The sequence below is a fragment of the Homalodisca vitripennis genome, chromosome 4 (genome assembly GCF_021130785.1).
Source record: "Homalodisca vitripennis isolate AUS2020 chromosome 4, UT_GWSS_2.1, whole genome shotgun sequence".
Classification (NCBI taxonomy): Eukaryota; Metazoa; Arthropoda; class Insecta; order Hemiptera; family Cicadellidae; genus Homalodisca; species Homalodisca vitripennis.
The window spans coordinates 72,868,299-72,877,536 of record NC_060210.1 but is presented as its reverse complement, the minus strand read 5'-3'; positions in this window follow the sequence as shown (position 1 = coordinate 72,877,536).

Below are 9,238 nucleotides of genomic sequence, written 5' to 3'. Positions count from 1 at the left end.
TGAAGAAGATCCAATCTTGGATAAGCCGCTTCGGGTGTTTTCTAATTAAAATAAACCTAAGTCCTATAATTACAGTCTTCTGTTCTTCAAGTAACACACCGCTAGTCTGTTTATAAAGACCAAGAATACTATACGCTAAGTTAAGGTGACTCGCATACTTAAATTCTGTCTCTTCTACGATATGAACATGAATTATGATATAAATTAATATAATTGAGATATCGTTCTCTGCAGTCATATGTTAAATACATACTGTTAAATGTTATCAATCTTACGTAAACTATTTATCCTAAGCTGTACTGCAAGATATAATAAATACTAATTTTAAAATGCCTACATTACTCCTGAATTTCTTAAAAAGCTTTGTTCCAATATTTATTTTCTTGATGAAAAGTATATTAATGCCTATGAGTATGCAATTTCAATAAAATCATTCATCCAAAGCACAATTATACCACTTTACGAAAAAACATTTTTAATGTTTTTCGTCATGACTTCTTTTGATAACATCCTATATAAAATGCCTTTAAAAACCTATATTTTTTTAATTGCCATCAGTCCTATATTATATGTTTTATTTCTACTTTAACAAACACAGGAACCTTTTTGAACAGATATATAGATTTTGAACTTTATTCATAAATTGTTCAGTTGTTTCTTGGAAGCTACTAGAAATCAAAGATAATTGCATTAAAAGTTAATTTATCATTACATGTGCTATGACTCTACCACCGACTAAGGCGGTGACCTGACCGCAGTCTGCCGGCTACAGCTACAGCTGCACGTGTGCGGCCACTAGCCACAGTGCGGTGGTCAGGCGGGTATTTAACTAATTGAAATGGGAGCCGCATCTCTACCGCTAGACTCTACCGTTTCATTGAGTCACAACTTTCATTCGAGTTGAACATTTCCCTTACAACTTACCGTAGGAGGATAACGTAAATTTAAAATTAAATGAGCATTAAAACAATCACTTGTGTGCATTATATTCCTCGACCAAGAAATTTGAAACATTTACAAGAACAGCTTTATAATATGTTTGGAGTGTTAGAATAAGTGCCATAACAACTTAAATGAAAATTATTTTAAAATTATATTCAAGAAAATACCCATGGTACACGCTAAGGTATTTATTATTGTAAATAAAAGCAGATAAAAAGCATACGGTAGCTGTAATAGAGGGAAAACAATAAACATATTCCTCTAAGTAAGGGAGCTGTGATCTTGAAATATTGAATACGCGTTACTAATTTTAAGGGTTAATGTGCAGCTTATTGTGTATCGACTTCCATGGTTGGTGTATTAAGGACGTAACACTTTCAACCATTTACAAGCTCCATCAACTTGAAGATAGTCTTCAATTGATCTTGCGTTCATAAGATTAGTAAAAAAGTGTAACAAGTAGTTTCTACATACCTTTGAACTAGCCTTAGCATGTTTGTAGTTTGGATACACTAAACGATTTGAAAGTATATTCACTTCTAAAATTACTGATGTGATGCCCGACTGATACTGGTTATGTTGGTGGCCTGCCAAAACTCAGCTCCCAATCCAAAATTTAATCAATTGATCACCTTGCTAACAGATAAAAATGAGCTTGAAATGAGGTGGAGAAAAAGTGATGTGTTCAGAAGCTGGGGTTTTTGAATTTACAATCACCGACCATCTACGAGGTGGATGGAAATTCCTCATGCCCAATTATGATATATTCTTTGGAGACAAAACGATTTTAAGCCTAGTGAATCACGTAGAAATGGGAATGCAAGCAAGAAATGATCCACAATTCACTATCAAACATTTTACCTACGTTTGAAGACAAGAAATTACATCATTTAAAATATTATGGTCAATTACACAGCTCCACAGACTCTATCAACACACAGTTATATTCAAAGTTTTTATTATTAGTTGTATGCACACAAATTTGTCAAAAGTACAAAAACTGAGTTTTATTAGCGGTTTTCTAGTGATAATTGAGTGTTACGCAAGATTTGTAGCCAAGAACTCCCTTTTAACAAACTTCCAGGTAGTTAAAATGTTCAATATATTTAGAATTTTATATAGATATTTACTTATAAGTGCATTTCTTGCAGACCACTAACAGCTCAGGTTCTTAATATTATATATTCCTTATTCACTTTGATATATATAATCACGAGAACCTAACAAAAGAAAGGGAAATGAGATCAAACACTCAACCTCTTACAGAAATAATGAGCGTACTTCTTGTTTCTAAGATTATTTCTAATGTAACAATTAAAGTTTTGGCTATCATTGTACTATGAAAATATTTTCACATAAAGATATAAAACAAGTTTATTCATATTATATTTCCACTGAAACGGTTTTACCAGGTTTTCCGTAAGAAAGCGAAAACTCAAAACATTTGAACAATATCTATTAGCTTACAATAAATCAATTATGTAATTGGCGAAACATGGGTTTTACCATGCCTATTGAAACGTACAACGGAGTAAAGCACATTCTGTTAATGGATTTCACTTTTACGATGCAGAAACTTAATGACATTTTACGTTTTTGTACGTAACGAACATTTATGGATCATGGAATGATGTTGGACTGTTAAACATATTAATTACTCTATATAAGGTTTTTCCCTTCTTTAATATCACTGGTGGTTATAAAACGATCGCTGAATTTATTTAATGTACTATCGTATTATCATGTCTTGTAATAACTCAAATTCAGCTCGTTAAAAAATGTTACACACTAATGCCAATCTTATTTATCAAGAAGCGTATTTTAGCATTTTTAGTTATAAAATATAGCTAAATTAAATTCTGTGTATGGCTTCAGTAATCAATGATAGAATTGTTCAACTATATTACACTCATTTGGTATTTTAACGTCTGCTGTGACTCAAGTTCATAAAACCTCCTTTTATGAAAGCATTATAGCGATAAACAAATTCTAATTCTTCTTTTCCTTGTTGATAACTATTACTTGTTTTTCGTGATATCACAACTCATCAGTATTCATAGTTTCCATTTTCAGCCTAGTTGTTTTCTCAAGTGATTAATGTTATTCTTAAGTTTTAATTATGGTCAAAATTTATGTTATTTTTTTATTTTATTCAACATATGTAAATTAATTATAATTTGTAAACTTAAATACTGAGCGTTTGTGAATGTTTAGTATGTATGCAAATTTAGCAACAATATTACTCGGTATACATGGTGTCAGGATGGCGTAATGTGATTGAAATACTTTTCAAAGCTTAAACGTTCCATGTATAATATATATCACATGAACAGTGTCATAAGATAATACAGAAATAGAATATTTTGGTAATACAGAAATAGATTAGACGCGTGTCTCAACTTCTTAATCGATATTGGTTATCAAACATTTTGAAGTATTATGTAATTGAAGTTAGAGATACAGGTCAAATTCTTTACTTTGCTTATAAGTATTATAATAATATAGTTTGAAACTTTAAAATTAAACCTGCGTATTTTTTAAACGATTGAAAAGCTGTTTATAAACGTAAATTAGGAAAATATAAGGGAAGAACTGTAATTTCAGAAACTCCTCTTAAGTAATAATGTTTTTCGTCTATAAATGTGATTTTTTTAGCGCAAAGTAACCGAAGATTTTAACTATGCTTTTCTTCTTCCTCGCCTTTCAGTATCAAACATATATTTTACATCTGACTAATTAATTCCACTATCTAGTATTAATTCACTACTGCAATTCATAACTACTTCAGACTTAAAGAAAGTTCAAAATCTACAGAATTTTAAGGTTTTAGTTTGCTTACTATAACAATAGTTTAATAAATTTTTAAAAACATGTTTCTCAGAAACTTTCTTTAGATAGTTAATATTTCTTGTTTTATAATTAAATTTTGTTAATAAGATTTAATTCATGTGTAGTCATCAGTTTTAGTTTAAAGAACAAATTAAAGTCTACGTATTAATGAACATTAAAAAAAAATTGTAACGCTATGAAAAGATCGTTATATCTTATGCTAAATAGCTACCCAATATTTATTATTTGGAAATTTAACTTTTATATAAACATAACGGCTATTTTACGTCCATGATACATATTTTTACATAAAGAATCACCAATTCTTAAACACTTTTCATGTGTTAGGACACAGAGCAAAACTTAACATGAAATTAAATATTTCTTTATTTGAGGCGAAATTAGGACCTCATGGCCATTTCTTACATAACCTCAAACATGAGATGAGATAATGTTGGATGTATATAGGCTCATGTGATGTTATTCTAGCTACAGGTAAATTACTAAATTCATTCAGTGATGTAAGTGATAAGGTGGTTATTGGGGGCATAACATCATTTTAGCCCCCAAAATAATCCGAGGGCAAGGAATTCGTGCTGCCGCAAATCTCAGCAAACGTTCGACAATAAGACCACAATCAATCTGTCGTTGCATCACTTGTTGTGTACCACTACGTCACACAGTCTCAATAAACAGTTAATTACAAGCAAAGGAATGGCGAGCCTTGTTTATTTACCGGCCCGTGCCAATTCTTACCAATGTTTACTCCAGTGTAAACAGTAAACAAATAGGATTAGTGTACGGTATGTCATGTAGATTGTAGAATAGCCGTCGTAACGCGTACAGCTGAGCCATTCCTCTTACTGAGCTAATTACGAGATTCTTTCGTTTACTAGCAACATTAAATTTAGCATAGATCTGGATGTCAACATTCAGAGACTACCTTCATATTATAATCTATTTCTAATACTATCCAACAACATAATCAAAGACCAAAAGATTTCAAATTCATACAATAAATGTATAACAACTCAATGGCCATTGTGATATGCGAAGTCACAGGAAATATGGTTATACAAACTCTTCTTTGTCGGTGTATACGAGTACATCAGTTATGAATCCAGGATGTATGCCTTGTTTGTGATATACACAATAGGCTACTTCCTTACTATCAAATAATAACGTAAGGTATATTAAGAGTAGCCTACTTCGGTAATCTTGAAATCTACCTACTGTTGTTGTTTTTGTATTATTTATTTCGCGGATTGTAAAATATACCCTTATAGCAGAGCTGACAGCTAATCCATTTCTAACACTATTTAACAACATAATCAAAGACCAAAAGATTTCAAATTCATACAATAAATGTATAACAAGTCAATGACCATAATCTACCAACTGTTGTTGTATTTTATATTGTTCGTTTCGTGGATTGTAAAATATAGCCTTATAGCAGACCTGACATTTCCACATTATATTCCATTTTAAATAGTTCAAGTCCTAGTTATTCCGCTGTTTAAACAGAATTAAAATCTTCTTCCATTGTGATCTTTCAAACATGAATAGTACTTTGGTGATTCTCTATTACATTACATTGTTGTATGGTTTTTTAAAATGAAAAATAGTTCTCTTATCGGCATAGTTATCAACTTACTTTGTTAGTTCAGCCACACCTCGCAGGCAACAGTAGACCCTGTGGGGGGCAGGACTGATATCCTACACGATACATACAAGTCGACACCGGTATAAATAAGCTACTGTGGAGGCGGTAAGACACTAAAGTACAGTGCAATGATAAGAGAGTAGAGGTGACGGAACGCGCCGGTCGGCGTAGTTTCAACCACGACGTCGCTCGCACTACTGTCGGTCGGTGCCTGCTCAGTAGGCAACAGGTGCGCCGCGCGTCACAGAGTGGGGGGGGGGGGGTGTCGTGGTGGGCGGCTATGGGGCCAACGTGTTGATCTCACCATCGATCTTGCCACAGGTATCTGGTACACAGCAATGTCCTGGCATTGACCATCGACACTACGTCATGTGGTTGTCTCAAACACTAGTTATGAGACAGTCTGGAATGTGAGGAATGGGTGTGGTATTCTGCACGACAGTTCCTCTTTCTAAAACCAATCACTTTCCACAGCTCACTCCATCCTCTCAGAAAGGGTGGGGGATTACTACTGAGTTACCATGGTACAACTTAACTATCAAGAGTATGTATGGTATGGAGTAGTGGTATGGTAAATTGTGAGGATTTGTCTGTTTTGGCCTCTAGCAGGCAAGGGTTCATTCTTAGGTTTAGGCTTGAAACCCTCTTAACACTAAGGGAGCACATCCACTCCAATAATCATACTTCACAGTTAAGTAGAGTTCCGTTAAATAGCCTAGGTGTAAGTAAAAACGTTGATTTATTTTTGTTGTACTTAATATCGGGTTTCCTCGCAGATTTGAACTACTCACACACTGTAGCTTTGTACATTATCATTATCGGATACCCAAACTTTTCATTTCACCACTATTAATATAGTTGGCATGTACATTAACTTCAGAAGGCGGCGATGTACTTTGTTTGTCTGAAAGACTATTATTGATCGTTAGCGAAGCATATCACTTGTAGGGCTGGAAAACATATAATTTCTGTCTCTCCCCTTGGAATTGTGCATGAACCTTCATATTTGTATACAGGAACATTCACTGACTTTGATTATGGTGGTTTCCTTTGGTTATTCACTCTATGGAATAGAGTTGAGCGGGGAAGATATTTACATTATTCTGATGGGTAACCATAATGCCAACGAGGAAGCAGAATAAATAAACTATATATATATAGTTTGAACTAACTTCATACTGTCTAAAGAAAATAATATATTTAACACGTGATATATTAACACATTAAGTCGCATCCAACATAATTTATGGTGACATGGTGTATCATTTAAATGCTTACATGAAAACCAATATAATGAAAATAATATGAATGTATTATGTAGCAAGATATCTTGAGAAAGATTTCATCTGTAGACTTTAAATTTTGGATGAATCATTGTCTCTAAATAGACAAAAATGTAAAATATGATGTTGCGTGCCATAGCATAGACTAAGTGTAATTTACTATGCGATTTGGTCGAGCATAATTTTTATATCAATGTCGTTTATGTATGATTTCATAATTGTCTGTTTACCCGCAAGTCTTCTCGAGAATAATATGAGTTACATATCCCAAATTTTGTATGACACATGTTGGTTGGAGCAATCCTACCTTGTAATCTTTAGAAAAATCATAATTTAATGCCTATTTCACAATATATAAATAAAATATGATTTGTTAAATCATTGAAAAGGTAAGCCCCAGGGTACGTTAAACTATGGCCTATCGATTTGTTTTAAATATAACACGCTTATATTAACAGTTACTTAAAACATAACTTTTTAGTCACACAATACGATACCGATTTAATCTGACTTATACATGATTCGTCTTCACATCAAGGAATGTTATATCAGTTAGAAATGTATTAATAGTTTATAGTTAGAAATTAGCTTTAAATGCAATTTAAATTCATTGGTTAAATAGAATTTCACTTGATATAGGGAAGTCACACTCTGAATGTTTTGATTTTTTACTTTTTCCAAGGTTACAAAATTTGACGTAAAAAAGCATCCTCAAGTTTTTGTGACATCCTCCCGAGTGTTCTCACAATTAGCCAGTAAAAAGATAAAATTAACTGATTATTTCATAACAATAAACGTAGTGCTTAATGTAATGTGATAGAGATATAGTGCCAGTTTGCCAGTGGCAAACTTTGCCAGTTTGCCAGTAGTGCCAGTGCCTATACAAACTGAGATGTGTTGCCTGGTTTTAAATCTATGAAATTAAACACCGCTGCCAAACACTCTAAAAATCATTGTAAATCAACTTTATCCGTCTCAGTTATCTCACAATTGAGAGCACGACGAGTCGCCGTCATACCATCATTCACCGGGTTTTGGTTTGTCTGCAATCGAACTTACCTCACAATTGAGAGCACGACGAGTCGCCGTCATACCATCATTCATCGGGTTTAGGTTTGTCTGCAATCGAACTTACCTCACAATTGAGAGCACGACGAGTCGCCGTCATACCATCATTCATCGGGTTTAGGTTTGTCTGCAATCGAACTTACCTCACAATTGAGAGCACGACGAGTCGCCGTCATGCCATCATTCATCGGGTTTTGGTTTGTCTGCAATCGAACTTACCTCACAATTGAGAGCACGACGAGTCGCCGTCATGCCATCATTCATCGGGTTTTGGTTTGTCTGCAATCGAACTTACCTGACAATTGAATTCAGTGAATTATTATTTACACGACTTCGTCATTTTTTGTTTTCAATTCTATATTCAATATAGACAAGATATTTGAGGAACCGGATCTAACAACTTCAGATATGTAGACAAACAAAACCGCAACAACTGGTAGAGAGAATTGAAGTACTATTAATATCTTACTATTAGTACATTATTTTTGTAGGGGGCCACCACAAATTACATAATCATTAACTAACTGCAATATTGCACTTTTAGACCATTTCGAAAGGGAAACGTTTCTGAAAGTTTTATTTAAAATACACAATGCTAATTATTTTTCTATAATGTGATTTTTCTGTCTCGCTGTACTAGCTGTAGCCATCAAAACCACATAAAAAAGTTTCAAGTTTTCATACTACCTTCTAATAATTAAGAATAATGATTATATTTGTCATGTTTTGAAAAGGAAAGATATAAGTTTACTTCTGCAGGTTGTTCGTTACCACTGACTTTAATTAGTAGAAAACAATCTGGATTTATAGAGTATTAAAGAAGTTTTAACTCCTTATTATGTATATAATTTCGTATTCATTCACTTGTATACAGTTTTAAATACATTTATTCTTGCAATTCTTGAAAAACATTTTATTAGGCCTTAATTAGCTACAGAAAACCTACCTTTTGCAATGTATTTCAGAAAAGACTTTACATGTAGTACCTAATACCAGTTAAGACATTTTTTATTGATATTTTTGTAACGGCCGCTATTCTCAATGGTTCTTAATGGTAAGTTCCATGCCTTTGCCGTGTTCTTCACAACTAACCTAGAGAAACCTTGGAGTTGATGGGTTTTAACTAAAGTTTATATGGGATGTTTTATGGGCCGATTTTTAACCTAGAATAGTTCGAGAGCATCTTTGGAGCCAAGGAGACGACTATAATAGGTCAAAGAGCTCCTTTAAAACAATCCTGGTTCTTCTAAGAGTTAACGAATTTTAACGTAAGTCTAATTTTCGGAATAAACAAGGATAGGATATGCAAAAGCTTTTTGAGCCAAGACTTGTAACTTTCAACCAACTACTCATCATGTATTGGTCATGTATGGATATGAATTTAAATCGACATGGATTATGTACGGTACCAAAATCCTTTATACTCAGCTATTTAGGCTGGAAACAATGAAAA